The sequence below is a fragment of the Pleurodeles waltl genome, chromosome 4_1 (assembly GCF_031143425.1).
Source record: "Pleurodeles waltl isolate 20211129_DDA chromosome 4_1, aPleWal1.hap1.20221129, whole genome shotgun sequence".
NCBI classification, from domain to species: domain Eukaryota; kingdom Metazoa; phylum Chordata; class Amphibia; order Caudata; family Salamandridae; genus Pleurodeles; species Pleurodeles waltl.
The window spans coordinates 286,868,855-286,891,142 of record NC_090442.1 but is presented as its reverse complement, the minus strand read 5'-3'; the positions used below and the strand labels follow the sequence as shown (position 1 = coordinate 286,891,142).

The following is a 22,288-nucleotide window of genomic DNA, read 5'->3' as shown; positions in this document are numbered from 1 at the left end:
GCAAGGACAGCTGTTTACAAACCATTGAGTGGCTGACTGAAGTCTCACATTCACTACCGCTAAGAAAGACTTCTTTCATGCCACTGAAACATTTGTACGAGAAGGGAAGCTCCCACACGTCATGAATGTAACTATCTCCCAGCCTTTCATATCTGCCTACTGGAATGTGTTTTAAACAGGAGGTAAATTGAAGTGTAGAAATAGGCAGATTAATGACCCCGTGTATTAGCCACTCAGCAGATGGTATATCAGCCACAGTAAAAGGCAACCTTTCTAATTGTTTGATGTTAAGCATGACATAAGTCGCTTCCTTCTTAGCCATAAGTTGTTGTTGTCACGTCAAATTAAAGAAAGAAAATATCTCCATCACACTGACATGCTGCCAGGGAAGGCGGCCCGACTTCAATGTTTGAAGTGTCTAACCCAACTGCATAATGGACCTTAGCTGACTCTGTCCATGGTGTAAAGAAGACATATCTGTTTGTATAATAATATCTATAGCAGAAGAGACGATATTATTTAAAATCTATATCCGGTCGGACAAGGTATTAATCCTGTTGTAATGTTATTGTAGAGCGCGTGCGCTCGGGAGGAGCGCGTGAGCTCTGGAGGAGCGCGAGCTCTTGACGGTTCCGATGCCGGGTTGCCACGGAGACGAGTCCGTGTTGCAGCGGCAGTTACGGGGAGCCGGCAAGAGGGAAGCGCTGATCCTTGTCATTGAAATAAACTCTACATCTATCAACTTCGACTTAACTTGGTTATATTACTACATTTTGGCGACGAGTTGCTGGCTCTGGAAATCAGTGGCAAGGCATCAGCAGATGTGAACTACGCGTGTTGTAGCTCTTTGACGGCGTTGCTCTCATTTTAAAGGTAACGAAGGCTGTGTTCATTACCTGTGCAGGTTGCTGAAGATATCTTGACTGCCTCGAACGAGAACTAATTTTAGAGGGAAGTACCCAGTGAAGTATTTATCTAGTGAAAGGATTAAAGGATTATAAAAGGAAAATCCAGAGAGATATTAGAAGAAAGTAATAAGGAGGAGATTTGAAAGTCTTGAATGCGATTAAAGGTGCAAACTGTACATTGATCTAAGAAATATGGATATGCCAACAATCACAGCACCTCCTCCAGTCTTGTCAATACCAGGGCGGCCAGCAATAGAGTGGGAGGAATGGCTGGACATTTTTGATAATTACTTAGAAGCCTTGGATGGACAAAGATTCCGCCCTAGTAGGAAAAAAGCTATTTTATTAAATGCTTTAGGAAAAGAAGATCAACACATTTATAAATACCTGCCAGATTTACAACTTCAGGGTGACGAAGTAGAAGTGGATGTGTTGGCAGATGCCAGGAAAAAATTAGATTTAAGATTTGCTAAGGCTCAAAATGTTGTGATGAGGCGACACAAATTTTATACTCAACCTCAAAGAGATGGAGAATCGATAGATGATTTTATATCTAGGTTGAGAGAGTTAGCGGTCAAGTGTCAATTTGGTCAGATGGAGGATGAAATGATTTGTGATCAATTGATCGTCCAATGTAGAAGCAGGAAGATACAAGAGAGTTTATGGGCAGCAAGGAATCCTACTTTGAAGGATACAGTTGACTTGGCCAAAGTTGTGGAAGAATCGGAATATTGTATGAGAGCAATGGAGAAACGGGAGACAAAGGATGAGGTAGCAGCTATAAGCAAGCGACAGGACAGTTTTTCAAGCAAAGTCAGAATTGGCAACAGTAAACCTATAAGAGAAGCAGAGAGTAAAAGATGTAACAAATGTGGAAGTTTCAATCACACGTCGGAAGCAAAGTTTTGTTTTGCTATTGGGAAGGAGTGTAGGAAGTGTGGGCTCAGGGGTCACTTTGCAAGAATGTGTCAGGGTTTGAGGAGAAATAAGAACGTGGCAACACTCTTGCAAGAAGAGGTGGATGATAGCCTGTGTGAGACAAATATAAGTTCAGACAGAATATTGGCTGTTGGGGATGAAGGATGGAAAAAACAAAGACCCAAGGCACAATTTGTGATTCGAGGAAAACCAGTTGAGTTGATGGTGGATTCCGGATCCTTATATACCATTATTCCAAGAAGTTTGTTCACTTCTGAATGGCCACAAGTAAGATTATTGCCTAGAGATATAAGTCCTGGGGGATATCAAGGCGAGAAGATAGATCTTATTGGTTATATGATGGCTGATATCAAATTTGGAGGAAGAAGCACTAAAGGAAAAGTGTATGTAGCTGAATCGGGTCCACCAATCCTGGGATGGATTCATCAATATGATCTTCATATCATCATCAATCCTCGAGGTAAAACACAAATATTGGTTGTAGAGGAAGTAACATTACAAGATATTCTCAGAGAGGCGAATGATGTTTTTAGAGAGGAAATGGGGCAACTAAAGGGGTATTGTCACAAAATTAACCTCAAAGACGGTGCAATTCCTGTACGACATAAAGTCAGGAGAATACCAATATTAGCTAGAGGACAGGTCAAAGACTTGATAAGAGAAATGCTGTTTTATGGAGTCATTGAGCCTGTTGAGGCATCAAATTGGGTATCTCCAGTTGTGATAACGAGGAAGTCTGATGGAAAGCTTTGTTTTTGTGTTGATTTGAGAAGCTTGAATCAGAATGTGGTGATGGACAGTTTTCCTCTACCTAACATCAATGAACTTGTTTTGATGCTGAAAGGGGGAAAGTTTTTTTCAAAATTGGACTTGAAATATGCTTATCATCAAGTAAAATTACATCCTGAGTCAAAAATCTTGACAACATTTATCACAATGGAGGGCACGTTTCAGTTTACCAGAATGTCTTTTGGTTTGTGCTCAGCCGCAAGTGTCTTTCAGAGAGTGATGAATGACTTACTCAAAGAAATTCCGAATGTCATATACTTTCAGGATGACATACTAATTTTTGGAGATACAGTGGAAAATCATAATTTGACTCTGAGACTGGTTCTAGATAAAATTTTAAAATCAGGCTTAACACTGAGAAAAGAGAAGTGCATATTTTTAGCCAAGGAAGTGGAATATCTGGGTCACACATTGTCGCAAGATGGAGTGAAGCCAAAGAGAGATTTATTGAGAGCCATCAAATTGGCACCATGTCCGGTGAATAAAGACCAGTTGAAATCGTTTTTGGGATTAGTAGAGTACTACTCCAAGTTCGTGGAGAATTTTGCTTCGAAGACGGAGGATCTTAAAAAATTACTGAGAAAAGGTGTGGTTTTTGATTGGGGCACAGCACAAGAACGGTGTTTTGAATCAATCAAGAAGGAAATTTGTGAAGCTGACATTCTGGTGCCTTTTGATGGGGAAAAAGAATCGATTATTACAGTAGATGCTAGTGCCACAGGTATTGGTGCAATTTTATCACAAAAACAGGGTTCAAAGGAAAGTACAATTGCGTTTGCATCACGTTCTTTGACACCGACAGAGCGCAACTACTCGGTAATAGAGAAGGAGGCATTAGCTGCGACTTGGAGCATGGAACATTTCAGTATGTACATTTGGGGAAAACGATTCAAGTTGCGAACCGATCACAAACCTCTGGTGAAGGTGTTGACCCCAGGTGGAGCTGAAAAAGTTTCTTCTAGACTGATAAGACTGGCTGCGAGGTCTCAGGAGTACAATTATACTGTAGAGTATATACCGGGATGGAGAAATGTACAAGCTGACTGTCTTTCACGCCTATCACAAGACTGGGAAATGTTGGATAAAGAGTATGGTAGTATTCAAGCGTGTGAGGATCTAGTTGCAAGTGTCGGAGATGTAGTGCAATGGTCATCGGGAGCATTAAGTAAAGAGGAATGGTGTCAGGCTATGGCATGTGATGAGGAGATGAGGGAAGTGATCAATCTGATTGTGAGTGGTAGACGTAGAGAGAGTACACTGCCCAAAAACATATGGACGTATGGTAAGATATTAGATGAACTCTCATGTGTGGGTGAACACATTGTTGTTCGTGGTGAAAAGTTTGTTCCTCCTGTAAGTGTGAGGAGGAAAATTTTTGATATTGCACATAAGGGACATTTAGGGCAAACGTTGATGAAGAGGAGACTCAGAGAAATTTTTTGGTGGCCAGGGATGGATGATGACATTGTACACTGGGTGGAGAGATGTGATGTGTGTGTACGCAGTGAAAAGAGTCTGAAAGTAGGCAAACAATCCTTGATGGGTCACATTGAGGATCCTGGTCAAGCATGGCATACGGTATGTGGAGACTTCATTGGTCCTTTAGGTGGAGTAAAACACACGTCTAGGTTTGCATTTGTTTTGATTGATGTTCATTCGAAATGGATTATAGTGAAATTTATGTCAGAGATAACCACAGCATCCACAGTAAGAGTTTTGTCTGAAATATTTAAGGAAGAAGGATGCCCGGTATGTTTGGTGACGGATAATGGTACGCAACTTACTTCTCATGAAATGAGAGAGTTTTTATTATTGATGGGAGTTAAACATTCAAGAACTGCATTATATAATCTGCAAGGAAATGGAATGGTGGAAAGAGCCAACAGGATGGTTAAGGGGGCTATACAACAAGCACAGGCTAGTGGCATGGATGTAGAAGGTATGGTTGCGGATGTAGTGTGGGCATATCGCACCACTGTTAATGGTGTTACTGGATGTTCACCGTTTTTTATGATGCGGGGTAGAAGGCCGAATTCTAAATTGACTCCGTTTTGATTGAGAGAACTTGCTAGCAATAATATAGGAATATTTGAGAGTGAGAATAAATGTGAGAATTCTGCAGATGGTGGAAAAAATAAGAGCAAAATTTGGCCGGGTGATTGGGTGAAGGTCAAGTCTGGGAGAATTGTTAGAGGGTTGAATAAATTCCAAGGGCCGTTTCAAGTCAAGGAAGTTCATCCTTTGTATGTGATTTTGAGCAATGGTGAGAGATGGAATCTCAGGAGAGTGGCAAAGTGTAATTATACAAAAAATATGAGTGCAGAAGATAAGATTGGTGAGGGATGCAGTGGATGTATGTTCGATGATTTTGTAATGAAACCTGTTGCACAGTATTCAAGTGGTACAAGTGATGTGCTGCCTGGTTGTATGGAGGATGGTGGGATGAGACAACAAGAGTTTAGTGAATTTAGGAATGAAGTTGTGAGGGAGAGACCACATAGAGTTAAGAAAGCACCAGCGTATTTGGCTGATTATATAAAGTAAAAAAAAAAATGTATTCTATTTTATTTTCAAGTATGGTTAAGGTAGTATCTGTGTTTCAGTGAGTTACTGTTTATGTTGTTAATTCATCAAGTTTTAATATTCAATATTGTAATAATTCAGCTTAAACAATGAAAGGAAGAAGATATGTTGTAATGTTATTGTAGAGCGCGCACGCTCGGGAGGAGCGCGTGAGCTCTGGAGGAGCGCGAGCTCTTGACGGTTCCGATGCCGGGTTGCCACGGAGACGAGTCCGTGTTGCAGCGGCAGTTACGGGGAGCCGGCAAGAGGGAAGCGCTGATCCTTGTCATTGAAATAAACTCTACATCTATCAACTTCGACTTAACTTGGTTATATTACTACAAATCCCATTATCCACAACTGCTAATGCCTTTTTTAGATTTTCCTGGTCTATTTGCCTTAACTGGGCAGCTGCTTCTTGTTGGGAAAGCTTAAAAATGTTATTATATACTTCATATAAGAAACGCTTCCTATGGTGTTTTCTGGGGCCTAACAGGAAGTCCTGCAAGTCAGTGTTATTAGACAGGAGACTGAGGTGTTCTCTAACCGCGTCTAGTGAGGATGATTTTAACCATTGCTGGCACAATTTCCCCACACTATATGTCGGAACTATACCTGCATGTTCGGATGATATATATAGCGAGGGTCTGGCCTACTAGTTCTAAAACCCCCTGAGGAGTTAATAAAACGTTGATGACACCCATTGGTATCTATTGTCCACAATAACCACCCGCCAGGATGTGTCAGTGAAACATTAACTGTACCATTCAAGACCCATTTGTCGAGCTGATCTTCAGTTGCATTTGTATATTTTTGCCATTTATAAAGTTTTGCAGGGGCAGGTATACTGGGCGTGTTTAATTCCTTAATTTTGGCTAAGCCTAAACAACTTGTTTGTTGTACCGTTTCATTTAAAAAGATAATTTGTACGGGAATAAGGCATGCTCTAAACAAAGCTTCCCTTCCCCTAATTTGCCAATTTTTAGTTCCACACACAATTTTCAAATCGATCGACTTCAGCCAATATTCATAGCCTTCTATAGACAATCGAGAAACAAAGGATTCTGAATATATAAATTTCGTATTCGTCATTAATATATGTATATCCTTAGTGAGTGGTACCTTAAAATAATAAGACTCAGCATTTTTTACATTGTGCCCAGAAAAATATGTAAACTTTTCAGTATATGTTTTAAAACTCCCCTGTGGTGGTGTCGGACAATGTTCCCATTGAGTATAATTAAAAACACTTTTGGGGCTGCTCGCTCTGTGTATGAAATGGTGCCCATAAAAATTATAGCAAACCATATCACCATAATTCTCTTTAGATTGATAAACATCTTCATTTTCAAAGACAGTATAATACTGCAATTCAGTCATCATAGAATCAACTGTTTCCACATCCCAATCATCAGAAACAATGCCTGGTATTACAATATCATTCATTGATAATTGGAACACATATGGTATTTGAATTACTTCTGTGGGACCATATACTGTATATCAAATATTACTTTGTCTCAAACAATCCCATCAGGAATTGGTACTGCGGAAATGTTCACAAATGATAAGTCTCTTCGGACCTTATGTGATGAAAAATGTGGTTTTAAGACCTCCTCCACCAATTCAACTGTTGATTTTTCAGGAAGAAAATGACAATGTATTAATAAGAAAAATGTAATGACAAAACCAATCCATAATAGGAAAGCTAGGACAGTCAAGGAGAGCCATAGATAGTTCCATGGAAAAACAAAATATATGTTTCTTTAAGCCAGTTTTTTAGCTTACGTGCGCTTGACAAGTCAGGTGTTGAAGAGGCGAATGGGTCTGAGAAGTCGTCATTGAAATTGGCAAAATATCCAGAAGCAGTTTGTGTAAATAGTGGGGCCATGGTCAGTGGTGGAGTTGGTGTTTCCCTTGGTGGCACACTGTAAATTGCACTATCCGGCTGTGTTGGATTTGAGTCAACTTGGTCAAACGTTTCTAAATTGTTGGATGTTAGTGGAACCAATGCTAGATCATCTTCCACCCTCCCCAAGCTCGGAGAGGTGTCGGTGTTGGTATCAACGACTTGTAGAGGAACTTCTTCGTCAGTAGTGAGAGGGATTCAGGAGCTACTGGATGTTCCTCTTGGTCTGCTGTGCAGGATCGGCCATATGGTGTAATTTGACATTGTCGATGGAGACAAAACGGTTTTCTTTGGCACCTGCCAACGGAGGTAGAATAACTGTTCTGGTACCGTGTATCCCTAGTACTGGGACTGGTGCTCGATATGAAGGGCCAAATTCCTTTTTTACAGCGACTTTTTCACATACAAGATCCCCAACTTTGGGAATCCAGCCGGTAGATGTTACAGGCACCTCCTTGATTCCTGTGGAGGCAGCACTGATGGAAGATTATCATCACGGAACTGTTGTAATTCCTGCAAGACAGTGACATGTTCATTTGTTTGGCGCTTTGAATCGTAAGTGAGGGTCTGTTAGAGCCCTTCTTCCGGCTATTAGAAACTTCCACCGCTCAGTTAGCGGTCTAGCTCACGTGGGTCTTCGGGCCAGGCGTCATAAAAGACTGCAGCTGAGTGGCTGTGAAGTAGAAGGTGAGCGCGTTACACGCTCGATAATGCTGTTGCGGGGAGGCTTTTTTTTTAACTTTTTAAAATACATATCTACTATAATATTGTTGGGGAACTGCTCTTGGGGCTTCTTTTTTTCACTCTTTTTAATCCTTTTTAATTCTTTTAGCAAGGTGTTGTTTGGTGCTTTGAATCGGAAGTGAGGGTCTGTTAGAGCCCTTCTTCCGGCTAATAGAAACTTCCACTGCTCAGTTAGCGGTCTAGCTGACGTGGGTCTTTGGGCCCGGCGTCATAAATGACTGCAGCTGTGCAGCTGTGCAGCCGTGAAGGAGAAGGTGAGCGCGTTACACGCTCGTAACTCTGTTGCGGGGAGACTTTTTAAAAAAACTTTTAAAAATACATATCTACTATAACATTGTTGGGGAACTGCTCTTGGGGCTTCTTTTATTCACTCTTTTTAATCCTTACGAATTCTTTTAGCAAGGTGTTGTTTGGCGCTTTGAATCGGAAGTGAGGGTCTGTTAGAGCCCTTCTTCTGGCTATTAGAAACTTCCACCGGTCAGTTAGCGGTCTAGCTGACGTGGGTCTTTGGGCCTGGTGTCATAAATGACTGCAGCTGAGCGGCCGCGCGCAGCGGGCACGCCGCTGGTGTGCCTAAGGCAAGCCCGCCTGCGCCCGTACGCGCCCAAACGGGCCCAGGGGCCAGAGATTCTGCCCTTTTTTCCAATTGTGCGGCCTTCCTGGGGTCTAGCTGCAAGGCAAAGAGTATGCCTTGCAAGCATAAGGTGCCAATCGATTATAAGTCCGTCTGGACTTGTAAGGAATGTAACTGGATAGTACAAGCTCCCCTAACTCCGAAGGAGGCTAGAGTTCAGCACAGGAGGCCTCTGAAGTCTGGAATTTCAGCTTGTGCTTTCAGCATCGAGAAGAGGCGATGGACGCGTCGGAATTCTAAATACTGGTTGCTCTCCAAAATTAGATCCTTTATAATTATTGTGGCAATTTTGCCTGAAGAATTTTGCTCTCAAAATAACATGCTTTGAGAAAGCCCTGGCGCATTCGCAGTGTGGGACGAAACACATGTTGGCTGAAACTCCGTCGAACTCTGAAATTCAATTTTGGAACATATCACTTTTCCTTAAATAAAAGCATGTTGAATTGGAGGCTGAAACTCCATTGAACTTTGAAATTCAGTTTTGGAATATACCACTTCTCCTTAAATAAAAGTGTGTTGAATTGGACTTAAGAGACTCAGCTCGTGTATTTCCTTCCTCTGAAATACCACAACCAACGAAATTATATCTTAATTGTGGGATCTTACCAATCAGTTAGTAGCGTTTCTTGTCATAGGAGGACTTTGGCCCATGTCCTCCGGCTTAAGCTCCCACAGCTCAGGCAAACAGCCATTCCACACAGGAAGTTAACCCGTTTGGACCCTTCTTTCTCTTTGGATGTAACACCTTATTTACTACCAGAGATTCTGCCCTTTTTTCCAATTGTGCGGCCTTCCAGGGGTCTAGCTGCAAGGCAAAGAATATGCCTTGCAAGCATAAGGTGCCAATCGATTATAAGTCCGTCTGGACTTGTAAGGAATGTAACTGGATAGTACAAGCTCCCCTAACTCCGAAGGAGGCTAGAGTTCAGCACAGGAGGCCTCTGAAGTCTGGAATTTCAGCTTATGCTTTCAGCATCGAGAAGAGGCGATGGACGCGTCGGAATTCTAAATACTGGTTGCTCTCCAAAATTAGATCCTTTATAATTATTGTGGCAATTTTGCCTGAAGAATTTTGCTCTCAAAATAACATGCCTTGAGAAAGCCCTGGCGCATTCGCAGTGTGGGGCGAAACACATGTTGGCTGAAACTCCGTCGAACTCTGAAATTCTATTTTGGAACATATCACTTTTCCTTAAATAAAAGCATGTTGAATTGGAGGCTGAAACTCCGTTGAACTTTGAAATTCAATTTTGGAATATACCACTTCTCCTTAAATAAAAGTGTGTTGAATTGGACTTAAGAGACTCAGCTCGTGTATTTCCTTCCTCTGAAATACCACAACCAACGAAATTATATCTTAATTGTGGGATCTTACCAATCAGTTAGTAGCGTTTCTTGTCATAGGAGGACTTTGGCCCATGTCCTCCGGCTTAAGCTCCCACAGCTCAGGCAAACAGCCATTCCACACAGGAAGTTAACCCGTTTGGACCCTTCTTTCTCTTTGGATGTAACACCTTATTTACTACCCTGCGGGACTCCACAGGGATCTTCTCTGAGCCCTACTCTGTTTAATGTGTATGTTGCCCCGCTGGCAAATTTGATTCGATCCTTTGGATTTATCCCCACCTCCTATGCGGATGACACTCAGCTAATCATCCTAGTAAATAAGAACTGGGAGGAGGTTGCGGACCGCTTCAACAATTGTATGCTAGCAGTTAGCAATTGGATGAAGACAAATTGGCTTAAAATGAATGCTACCAAAACTGAAATTCTATGTTTGGGGCCGGGAAATGAGCAATGGAATCCACGTTGGTGGCCCACAGATTGCGGTACCCCACCTGTCCCCACTACTGTCAGCATGAATCTGGGTATCATTTTGATGATCAGTTATCCTTCAAAAGTCAGGTGAATCACACCTTAAATACATGCCTATGGCTTATTAAAATGCTAAGGAAAATGTTCCTTATATTCAATATGAATGGAGAGCTTCTGCTACTTCCCCATTGGTTAAGGTAGATTATTGCAATGCCCTTTTTCTTAATCTGGACAAAGCTTTGATATTAACAAGTTGCAACTGGTCCAGAACTCGGCTGCTAGGGCGGTTCTTAATCTCTCTCGTTGGGCATCAGTTAGCGGGAGCCTTAAACAACTACATTGGCTCCTGGTAGCTTAGCGTATTATTTTTAAATCGCTCTGTCTGACTCACAAAGCAGCTCACTGGATTGGTCCTCGCTACCTTGCTACCTGGCTCTGCTGGTATGTTTCCAAGAGAAATCTCAGGTCTTCCAAGGCCTATAGAATTCAGGTCCCTCGTACCTACAGAGCCAAATGGGGTGATAAAGCATTTACCGTGGCTGCAGCAAAACACTGGAATTCGCTTCTTCTGAATATCAGGAAAGAACCCTGCTATCTAAGGTTCAGGAAACTGGTCAAAACTTGGCTTTTTCCCCGATAGCTTCCGTTTCTTTTTGGGTTTTCTTCCCGGGCATTCTTCTTTCTTTCTATTGTCTGCTTCTTTGGGTGGTTTCCTGGCGTTGTTTTTCTCTCTTACCTTCTATGCTAGCGCTTCGATGCTCTTCGTGAGCCGAAATGCGGTTTATAAATCCGACATACATACATACATACATTTATGTCAAAAGGTGTTTCTGCTGCCTCCCACGCCAGGACCATGAAGATCCGGAACATACATTTGAGTTCCGAGCAGGCACTCATATGAAGTACGACCCCCAAGCGACCTTCTAGGCAGATTATTAAATGCTCTCTGAACTCCATATAGGTGGTTAAGCCAACTACGACCCGTACCTAAGACTCTGGCTGTTAAGGATTGCTTTAAATCACGGTTTCAATCAATCAATCAAAGATTTATAGAGCGCACTAGTCACCCGTTAGGGTCTCAAGGCGCTGGGGGGTTTAATCGCTCCACGACACTACTTCTCTCGGGATTAAATGGCGAGTACTGGAGTTGGACCCCCAACGAAGCCATGGCATCCCTGAATGCCCTTGAGGTGAAAGCTGGGACCTGGTCCGAATGGAAGGCCGCAACCGCATATGAACCGATAAAGACTCTCAAATCTTTAATAACAGTCCAAGCATCAGCTGAGCGTTGTGGCCACACCCATAAAAATCTGGAGCATGAATCAACAGCGACTAAAATATACTTGTATGCACTGTCTGGTGTTAGGGGACCAGAGTGGTCCAAGTACACACATTGTAATAGTTTGTTTGAAATCAGGAGGGGTGTCTGAGGTGGGCGTTTTGCAGTGGAAACTTTAATTTGTTGACAGATGTCACAACAAAGGACATACTGCTTGGTCTCTTTATAGAGACCTGGCCACCAATAACGGGCCTGCAAGATCGAAATTGTAGCCGCCACACCAGCATGGGCAGATGCCACCCCCTCATGCTCTGCTTTAATCAATTGTGATCTTATATCTCTATTGGGAATGTCTTGTACCCCTAAGCCTGGTATCTTAACCTCAGCGTTCAGCATACCTCCCATTCGGTAGTGATACTTGTTAGGAAATCCTTTAGGATAGGGTGTACCATCAGCCGTAGCTGTCACAGCAGCCCATATGTCTGCGTCCAGTTTTGAACTCAAGCAAGTCACAGCAGCTACAGCAGCCACAGCCACAGCTGACTTCGCTGCTTCATCAGCCAATGTATTTCCAGCAACGTGTATCCCAGCGAGCTGGTGTCCAAGTGTATGTACAACATGGACATTTGGTAGCGTCTCTTTCAGATCTGCTACTTTCCCCCACAGAAGTCTGTGTATGATGGTGTTGCCTTTGGAATCTCTGAACCCATTCGGGCGCCTGTTTCACTCTTTCCGGGAAAGCGGAGAAGGGGTAGGTGACTAACTGCTTAGCAGTCCAGGAGAGCGGGGTAAGTTATACCTTTCCATGTTACCCTGCTTATAACTTTAATTTTAAGGTTGCCCGATTCTGGACGATCGTTATTCACTATTTTAATCCCGCATACTGACTGACGCAACCTAACTGAGTTTCGCAAGCTGTTTAATAAGACGCTTCGTGGGAGCTGTCATTATTGGGGCCATTGAGATATCTAATACCTATGAGATATTACGGATATACTCATGCCTATACCATTAACTTTCCACGATATCGAGGCTTGGTGGGAGCTGTCATTATTTAAGCCAATGAGTAAACAACATCAATGATACACTAGGGACTGATTGAATGATAATGCTCCTGTGTTCTTTTTGTCATGACAAATTAAGTACATAACATTATTGTGCTGGCTGTAGACTGTAACAACCACCAGTTCGATATGTTTGTGCCCCCAAACTGTGCATATTCTTTTGATAACCCTTGGACACGTTTGACCCATATCTCTATTTGGAGTACGTTTCCCTTCTTGATAGTATTTTTCTCAGCATCTATATATACAACTATTATGTATGACATGTCATTTATGTTTACACTTAGTTAATTATACCAGCTTGGACTACTGACGCTCGACATGATCCCGATGGGGCCCATCCTTTAACACAAGGAGGGTAAGGATATATCCTCTGAATTGAGAGGAGTTTTTTTTATATGTTTTTTTGATATGTATGTAACTGTGTGATACACTGCACACTAGGGATTCTCACCTGAGTGAGCTCAGTGTGCACATGATTCTATTTGTGTTATAAGTCTGTACACTTTTCTTTCTTCTAGGTTCCTGTGACAAGAGTAGATTCCCAATTAGGTAACAACATGTGGATTAGGTATGTTTTGGTCCTGACGAATTGCACTGATCTTAAATGATATTATTTGCGAGAAACATGAAGACCTTTGTAGTAGTAGTATAGTGACTTCTGTACTCCTACTCCTCACATTCCCTGAACCTAGGGACTGTTGACTTAACTATAATTTTTGTCCTTTGAGGGTGGATTGGACATTACTTCTAATACTTACCCACACTTTGGTTTTTAATCATGACAGGGGTCTGTGTTTGATTAAAAATTAATTTTACAGACTTCTAGCCATTTTTACCTTCACACACTCATATACCAATACCATATTCCAGCACTCAACAACTGGCATTTCTATATCCAAAAAATCTCCGGCAAAGAGCCCCCATGAGGGGCCGTCAGGCATTACAGTGCCGGCCTGACGAGGAGCAAAAGCCCGATGATGAAGCATGTCACCAGTTGGTGAGTGAGGGCTCTTGTTCTAAAATAAGCAGATTCACAGGATCCACTGTTTACTCTATGAACCTGTACAGAACCCACTGTTTGGAACTGTGTACCTTTGGCTTTTTGAAGTTTGATGGGAGTACTGTACACAGGACCAGCTACTTTCTAAACACTCCTGATGCGCTAGCCCTCTCTTGTTTGTTTTCGATGATCTGGTTTAGCTACTGGGAATAATGGATTATTCATTGGGGAGACACAGGGTTCAATTACACTCTGGTACTTTAATTGTGTGAGTATTTCTCTCACAGGTGTTTTTGCTTCATGTTTTATTGGATACTGCGGTTGAGGTTGGGGTTCATTTTTGATTGGAATTACATGGTAGGGGGATTCTCTATCCCATCCTACCTGATTTCTGTACAATGCAGGAGCCTGTGCCAAAGCCCAATCAATGGCATAGGATTCAGCGAGTTCCTCTGGAACAAGGGGCGAGAAGGAAGGCTTAATCACATCTTCCCCATATGGGCAGGTACGGAGAAAATCAGGTGGCCAGTCTTGTTCGGCCAACAAAACATCATATATGTTTACTACGCAATCTCAAAATATTGCGTCTATTATGTGTTCAATGTCTCCTTCTAACTGTAACGTTACTTTATACACCCTATCAGGCATGGAGACACGCATGTCCGCTGTTTCTACTTGAATAAAGTCATCAGTTGCTTTCACCTCCAGATGCTCTAGAAGATTCTGGTGAACTATTGTGACCTCTGCCTCGCTGTCTAGCTGTGCTAGAGCCCACTTCTTGTTCTTCAAGAGGACCCTCTTCCCGAGTGGCATGTCGAACTGTGACTGCTGCCACTTTTTTCTTTTTGAATTGTAGGTTTTGTTAGGCGGGTTTCTCTTCCTTTTTAACAGAAACCTCCGAAGAGCGTTGTGGTTCCTGTCTCTGTTTCACGTACTCTGTCCTTCGCTCTAATCGCCCACTTTTTTCCAATGAGTCCTGAAAGGAACGAGATTGGCGTGTATCAGTATATTGATATCTATCAGGTGTTTTTATATTATCTCTATTTCTGAGATTATATCTGTTCTGTGGAGTCTCCATACGCGGAGATTCTCCCCTCTCTTTTTTAGGAGTTTGTTGTTTTTTATCCCAGCATTTCTTATTACCCTCAAGAGCCTGCTTGGGAAAATCTTTAGTTGATTTGCCCTGAAATTGTGGTTTAGATGGTCTGGCCCCTAAACTGTCTCGACCTATGCTAGAATAAGTCTCTGATTATTTTAGGCAGCTCGCGTACCTGATCCTGTTGTCACAGAGCCGCAGGCGCACTGCAGGCGCACTGTGGCAAAATTGCATCCCCAGATCCAGGGCTGAGGCAGCCCCTTACTCATCTTGAATTTGTTTCAGCACCTCCGGTAAATTGGCAAGTGTCGGTGTACTGTGCGCAGTTGTATATAGTGCAGCAAATACCGTGCACCAAGTATTACAGTTATCTACTGTAGGGACCATCCCAAAAGGCAGGCACATCGTTAATATTCTATGTTTATCCTGAGGTCCCGTATGGGGGAATACTGCCTCCAGCACATTAATTTTTTGTGCTAACCAAAACGAAGTTTCCTCCCGTTTGGCGGGTGCTTTACCCATGATCGAATGTACAGTTGCAGGGTTTATACCTGGTGTTACTGCATGCGCTGGAAATGCACGTGCTGGGTTTGTATTTAATGTTTGCATTACAAATTGTACTAATCACCTATATAGCGCTGTTAGTTCTATATATAAACGACGAACCTCAGCTACCGCTAAATTTGTAACTGCAGGATGTGGTGTATAGGTGGCCAATAAAGGCCCGGTAGGACCATCGTTACTTAGAGGACCTAACCTTACTGGTAAAATTGTGTGGGGTAGGGCGCCATCAAGCCAATTGTACTGTTCTTGATAAGATAAAGGTATTTCTAAGTATGCATATGCTCTGTATTGTACAGGCGCATTTGCAAGTGTATAATAATGAAATGTATTTGTGTTCTCATCGACTGCTGGAAAAGTGACCCAAGAATAAAAAAGTTCTGTTCTATAAGCTGCATGGGCATCCACCACAAATGTGACTGGACCCCCCTGGGCGTTAAGCCATTTGCTAATAGATGTGTAGCTAGAGGTTGTCTCATGTTAACCGCTATCTGTACCTGCTGTGGATTTGCCATTATAGACCAACTGTAAGTTCAGAGAAGGCACACCAAATAGGGTTTCCCTTTTAAAGTTCAAGCTTGAACAACCTCCAGCTTCAAATAGGATAGCCTATGTAGCTGGGGGTGGAAATACCCAGTACCACGGACGTCTCCGTATACGGTATTGAGGCGTCATTATATATATTGAGACAGAGATACTCTGGAGGACCCGAAAATTTGAGCCTGACCAAACGTTGGTGGCGCCATGTCGCGTAGGCTCTCATTTTTCTAATGCGACTACTGGATTTTGAGAGGCAGAATCGCCTGCAGTGTGGGAGGCGTAGTCTAACCCACTGCTGGTGACACCTGTCGCTCCAATCCAGGTTTTGCTCCGGCTACTAGCAGTGCCTCATCTCTACCCAAGAATAGGGATGACTGGGCAGCCGAGATCATGACATATTTGGCTTCTCAGGGAAGTCGTGGTCACTCAGGTCTCATCCGGTTCTTTCATTTACAATTCAGTCTCATATATAAATGACAAACAAAAACAGTATATGTTTCAAAAATGAGTTTAATAAAACAACTGCATCTTAGATAGTAAGGCGTGAGCTGTAATAACCAGGACAACACAACATGACAGTTTTAAAATTGTGAAGAGAAAAGTGAAGCATAAAAACAACGCTACCATATTGTCACTATTGTCAATGGACTAATCCCTACCTAGGCTAGGATAGAGCACAGCATGTTAAGCTCTAAGTTTGGCCTTCAGGTCCCCCTGGGAAGACATCAATCCCCATACCTGAGCAAAGGCCTGCGGTCTGCGGTCTGTGTTAGCATCTGTAGCGAAGCATTCAGCAATCAGCATACAGTTGTGGTTTCCTGGCTGGAATCTCCCTCTAACGTGTAAGGGACAAGGGAGTGTATTTTTAATAACACAGCTGATATTCTGAGAAAGTGTCCCTACGTAAGGATGTGTATTTTCTATGAATGTTGGAGACTAAACTTCTACCACGTTCACCGGCAATGTACCATGCTGTAGCCTTGGAAAAAGCACAGCGTGATCAAGAATGTCTTGTTTGATAACAGAGTGGTGGCCTAGGCAAAAACAGTTATATAGACGGAAATAAAACAAGACCGTAAAAATGGTTATTGTAACAATAATAAGACGAAGCTTAATAAAATATATCTAGGTTAAAGTGCACAGCGGCCTAGTGTGTTAAAATAACATGCCTGGATCTATAACTAAAATGGCTACACAACAGAGTGGCATAGAGTGGAACAGTGTGCACAGGAGTCACAAATAGTGGAGTTGCATACAGTGGAGTGGTGTACAGTGCAGTGTGTTGCAATGGAATAGGGTAAAGTTTAATGATGTATAGTCTACTGTCATACATTGTAGTTGAAATTTTGGAGGACTGTAGCTCATGGGGTACAGAGTAACGCAAGGCAGTGGCTTGTGCTGCATTGCGTTTCTACACATGTACCAACAAAGCAGGGCAACATATGGTGGCTTTGCGTAGTTTTGTAAATGTTAAGTAACTTTGGCGATGTCCTTGCGACACTATGTGTAATGCAAGGGTAACACAATAGATTTCCAAATATGTCCCCTAGTGACATATTGTGCATGGTATACTGCAGTAATTTAGTGGTATACCATGGTATATAGCAATAACAAGGTAATGTATAATTGGATGTCTGCCTTTTCAAATTTAAAAGGCACCCATAATCCTTTTAGTTGACTTCGGGGTTGTTGTGGCTTATGGTCGGTGTAATAGGGCCAGTTCTGAGTAGTGTATAGTGTAGTGTTGTACACTGAAGTTGGGTATGAATGTAGTAGAAATTTTGAAGACTGTATCATATGGTGTGCAGAGTAACAAAAGGCAGTGACTTGTGCTCCATTGCATTTCTGTACATGTACCAGCTTTGTGTAGTTTTGTAAATGCCAAGTATTGTGTTGACCTAGCGACACTATATGTAATGCAAGGGTTCCACGACAGAATCCCAAATGTGCCCCCAATGATATATTGTGCACAGTATACCATGGTAAGTTAGTGGTAGATCGTTGTATATAGCGATAACAAGGTAGTGTATAAATGGTGAATGTCTGCCTTTTCAAATTTAAAAGGCAGTCATAATCCTTTTAGTTGATTTTTGGATTGTTGTGACTTAGGGCCTTAGACATATGTAAGCAGAAGTTTTTATTGTTGTTTCCAACATATTGCCATTATCTTAAAGTGGAAATAGGTATGGAACTTTTTGTATAATTTTCTCTAGATTCATTTAGTCAGTTTACACACTACCACATTACTACCTAGCACCTACCTTGTTTTTTAACAAATGCTAATTTTTTAAAGTAATGTTTTTAAAGTAACGCAGTACATTTTAGATATTAATACAGAAGTACTCAGACTTTTTTGACATAGTTAAAGATATAAAAAATTCTAAGGACACTGTAGTACATATATTTGAGAAATTGTGTATTACTGCGTTTTTTTTCAATTTTTTTACTTTTGTTTTAAGGTTCCATGGTACTACCTAGGTGATCTACATTAATTTTTAATATATACTAACATATAATTATATTTCCCTACCTATTACCACTTACAGCAAATGGTAATAGGTAGGGAAAGCATATCAAACCTAATAACTATACTAGAATACTGGCAACCCGCCTTAAAACAACATGGCTGCCTATAGTTTTTATAAAGACAGACATTATCCAATCAGATAATCACTTGTCATCGCTGTTTACTGCTGTACCATCTACAAATTACTGCAGCCACAGATATAGCTAAAAAAAATCTTATACGTGAACTTTTACTAACTGCACTTATCTGCACTACCCCAAAGAATTATCTACACCCAATTCCCCCTGCAATCATGTAAATTTTCAGAAAAATCCAGCTGACTGTTTTTGCACTACCTGAAACACAAAAATGTATTGGATTCCAAGCCTGTCTTGGGATCCTCCTTTTTTCTTTGCAACCCTTCATAAAACACTGTGAAACTTTAAGAACTCCTACAGTAAAACCCACATTTTTTTATATTTTTGATCACCTGGTTTTTAGATCTTTACTGTGCGTGAGTCTCCGTACCGGAGTCTCACCCAGAGTACTTATCCTGATAATTGTACTAAGCCTGTTTACCTCCAATCTCCACATTTTAAGATAAGTCTGCTGAGGCCCAATTAGGGTGCATGTGTGTATTCAGTGGTGTGTGCGTGAGATTTTAGTGTGCAGAACGGTAACTGCATACAGGGAGCCTGGTGCAGAAGGGACTCTGCAAGGTTCTGCCATGAGGTAAGTATATAATAAACCCACCACACTGGAATCAGGAAATAACAAGCCTGTACAAATAAAAGTAAGCACAATAGCTGACTGTTCAAAGCTAAATAAAGTCAAGTTATAAACGCAACTGACAGGTATTGTCAAAAGCCGATTTACAAAAAAACTAGCCAAAAAGGAAAACTACACATACTGGTGCAACAGGTGTAGTACGAAGGAGTCAGCAAAGTTACAGGAGATGAGGTCAAAGTAAAAAACAAGCAAAACAGGGAGCAAGCAAGTAGCTCCAAAGGCTCCTCAAAGGCGACTTCTGGGACAGTAGACACTTCCAGAGAAACTGATGTTGAGCACAGTGGTCAAGAAACAAAGGGCTTCATAAAGAGTTTGGCAGTCTTTTGAGAAGACGGCTGTGGTGGCTGCCTCCAAAAGACCGCTATGCTGGCGGTAATCCGACTGCCATGTTAAGAGTCAACTGTGAAGACCGCCAAAATTCAGCCAAAAGTTAGAAACTGCCAGGACACTGCAGGATGGAAAAGAGGCAGTCCCACCACCAGCACTGCCAGCCCGACAAAAATCCACCCACCAGATTATGAGCCAAAAATCACCACAGCGGTTCTTCCGGGGCAGAAAACCATTGGCGGTGCGAACCGCTGCGGTCAGAACTTACAGCAGTGAGAACACCACACCACATTGGTTAGTTTGAATACCCACACCTGACACACATCCACACACCAGACAAACCTACTCACTACACTATATAACTCACCCCTACACAGCCCACAATCCTTTGCAACAAAAATGTAATTCAGATAACTAGAAAGTAGGAGAAAATAATAGAGATAGCCCCTTTACACAATAGGCACACATACACATCACAATCAGCACACACTCCACATCAGCACAACTAACACAATACACACATCACTAGCACGCACAAATCATGACAACCGTCTCATCCTCACAACACAGCACCCACACCTCATAAATTACCCAACACTGCATCCTTACACTCACAACACCTGCACACACCGTCTACACAACCACCACCATGTCCCCACAAAAGCACCAATGTTTCACTGATGACGAGTTGAGGGTCATGGTGGATGAAATTGTCAGGGTAGAGCCACAACTGTTTGGAGCACAGGTCCAACAAACATCGATTGCCAGGAACATGGAGTTGTGGCAAAGGATATTTGACAGGGTCAATTCAGTAGGAAGCCATCCACGCACAAGGAAGGACATGAGGAAGAAGTGAAATGACCTACGGGGGAAGGTGCGTTCCATAGCATAATGCCACGCGATAGCCGTGCACAAGAGTGGCGGTGGGCCCCCACCTCCTCACCCACAGTTCACATCATGGGAGGAGGTGGTCATGGACATACTGCATCCTGAGGGCTTGACTGGAATACCTGGGAGACTGAGTCTGGTAAGTACCCACAACAGCCATGTCACACATCTGTATTGTCCTGCATGCTTCCTAAGCATCCAAATACCCCGTAATTACCAAAATGTCCCACTACACCTCCCATCTTTTCACCTAATGCCCCTCTCCTGCATGCTACCACTCCACTCAGCCCAGCTACCCTCACAGCCTTTGGCAATGGCATATTAACTGCTGGCTAATCGTATCACTACGACTCCCAGAATGCACTAAGACATTATTGTGAAAGCCTGTAATGCTCACAACACATCACATATCATGCATATACAACTAAAGTACTAGCTACACCATCTAGCTTGTCCTAGTGAGGACCAGTACATAGCAATGATAGCAATGCAATGGCACACTCACAATAGCAAACAAAACAAAACACAGCTACAGCTGAGAGACCATTCCTAATGGCCACAGATCAAATATCCCGAGCCAGGAATAGTCTGACCTGGGTTGCAAAGTAAGATGGCTGAGTCAATGCACATGCACACCATCTAGATACAGGACTATTACCCTTGCATACTCACATACTGTGTTCCCACTAGGACACCATTGTGCAGCTTTAATGTAGGACATCTAGCAAGCCTGACTATTCCCTAGACAACAGAGGTGAACAGTCATGTCAATTATCAGACAAAAACAAAACTCATCTAGAGTATACCAAACTTGTATGACAGCTCCCAACATGGATTCTGGAAATCAAGTCATAGTGTAGTATTTACAACAAAGGTATGATGTGCAGCATCTGTCAATGTCATTGCAGGGAATCATGTATCTCACAAAGATGTAACCAAAAACACATTCTAACCTGAACTCTGTGTCTTACTCTCGCACTCTCTCCTGCTAATGCCACCATGGAGGATACCAGAGACTGCCAGACCCCTCTGGAGGAAGACCCCAGTGAGGGCAATATGCCTGGATGTCTGGACAATGATGAACAATCAGGCCCATCTAGGACAATTCGTCAGTCAATGACTCCCTGCCTCACCCTGGCCACATTAACACTACCCCTGGTGCACCCACATCACAAGCAACCATTTGCCCCCAAACCTGTGCCCCAAGGACTGTTCAATTAATTGTGTGCCCAACAGTACAGGGACCCGAGTTGAACCTTGACATCCCTGACAATGAAGGCCCTGCTACCACTGGGAGTGGGCACACCGTGCCAGGGGCACAGGCACGTAGGGGTAGGGTGCATAGGAGGGATGCTGTGGCCAGAGGATGGGGCCTCAAAGGGACTCCACTGACCAGTAAACCATCTCCCGAGTCCAGGGAGCATACCAAAGTTCTCAGGACAGGATGGGCCAAATAATCATCATGTTGGGGGAGAATCAAAGGCTGCAGAGGGAATACCACCAAGAAGTCATGCAGCAATGACAGGCACATAATGCCACATTGGCTACCTTTGCAGGAGTGCTGAGGGACATCAAGACCACCCTCATTGGTTCATCAACACACCATCAGGCCCCTTCCACCAGCAACGTAACATCTGCCCCGTCTACATCTGCTGCAGCTAGTGGAATGGAGGCTCTGCCAGGGGAACCACATGCCTCAGACACCCCTCCCTCTTTATCTGAAGAACCCTCCTCCCACAAACGTGGATGTCTACCTAGACATCTGGCTGGAGAGGATGCCAAGACCAAAACCACTGCCGGGAAGTAAACCTTTCCTGATATGTCACCCTTGTGTGCCACTTAGACACCCTGTAGACTGTTCAGAGACATGACAATTTTCCCATGCTACAAGGACACTGGACCTGTGTAAATAACTGGTGTAGCTGCTACTCTGAT

General features: G+C 42.7%; 1 protein-coding gene and 1 long non-coding RNA gene across 4 annotated transcripts in view; one reads left to right on the top strand and one right to left on the bottom strand.

The window, feature by feature from the left end:
- The window catches only part of LOC138287689 (uncharacterized), a 40,537-nt gene extending 27,323 nt beyond the window's left edge, over nucleotides 1–13,214 (top strand). Inside the window, exons 2-3 of the long non-coding RNA XR_011202271.1 lie at nucleotides 12,931–13,001; nucleotides 13,165–13,214. This is a non-coding gene — a long non-coding RNA (uncharacterized lncRNA). The remainder of the gene's footprint in view (nucleotides 1–12,930; nucleotides 13,002–13,164) is intronic.
- The window catches only part of LGR5 (leucine rich repeat containing G protein-coupled receptor 5), a 1,160,674-nt gene that overhangs the window by 929,888 nt on the left and 208,498 nt on the right, over nucleotides 1–22,288 (bottom strand). The gene's annotated exons all lie outside the window — the stretch shown is intronic.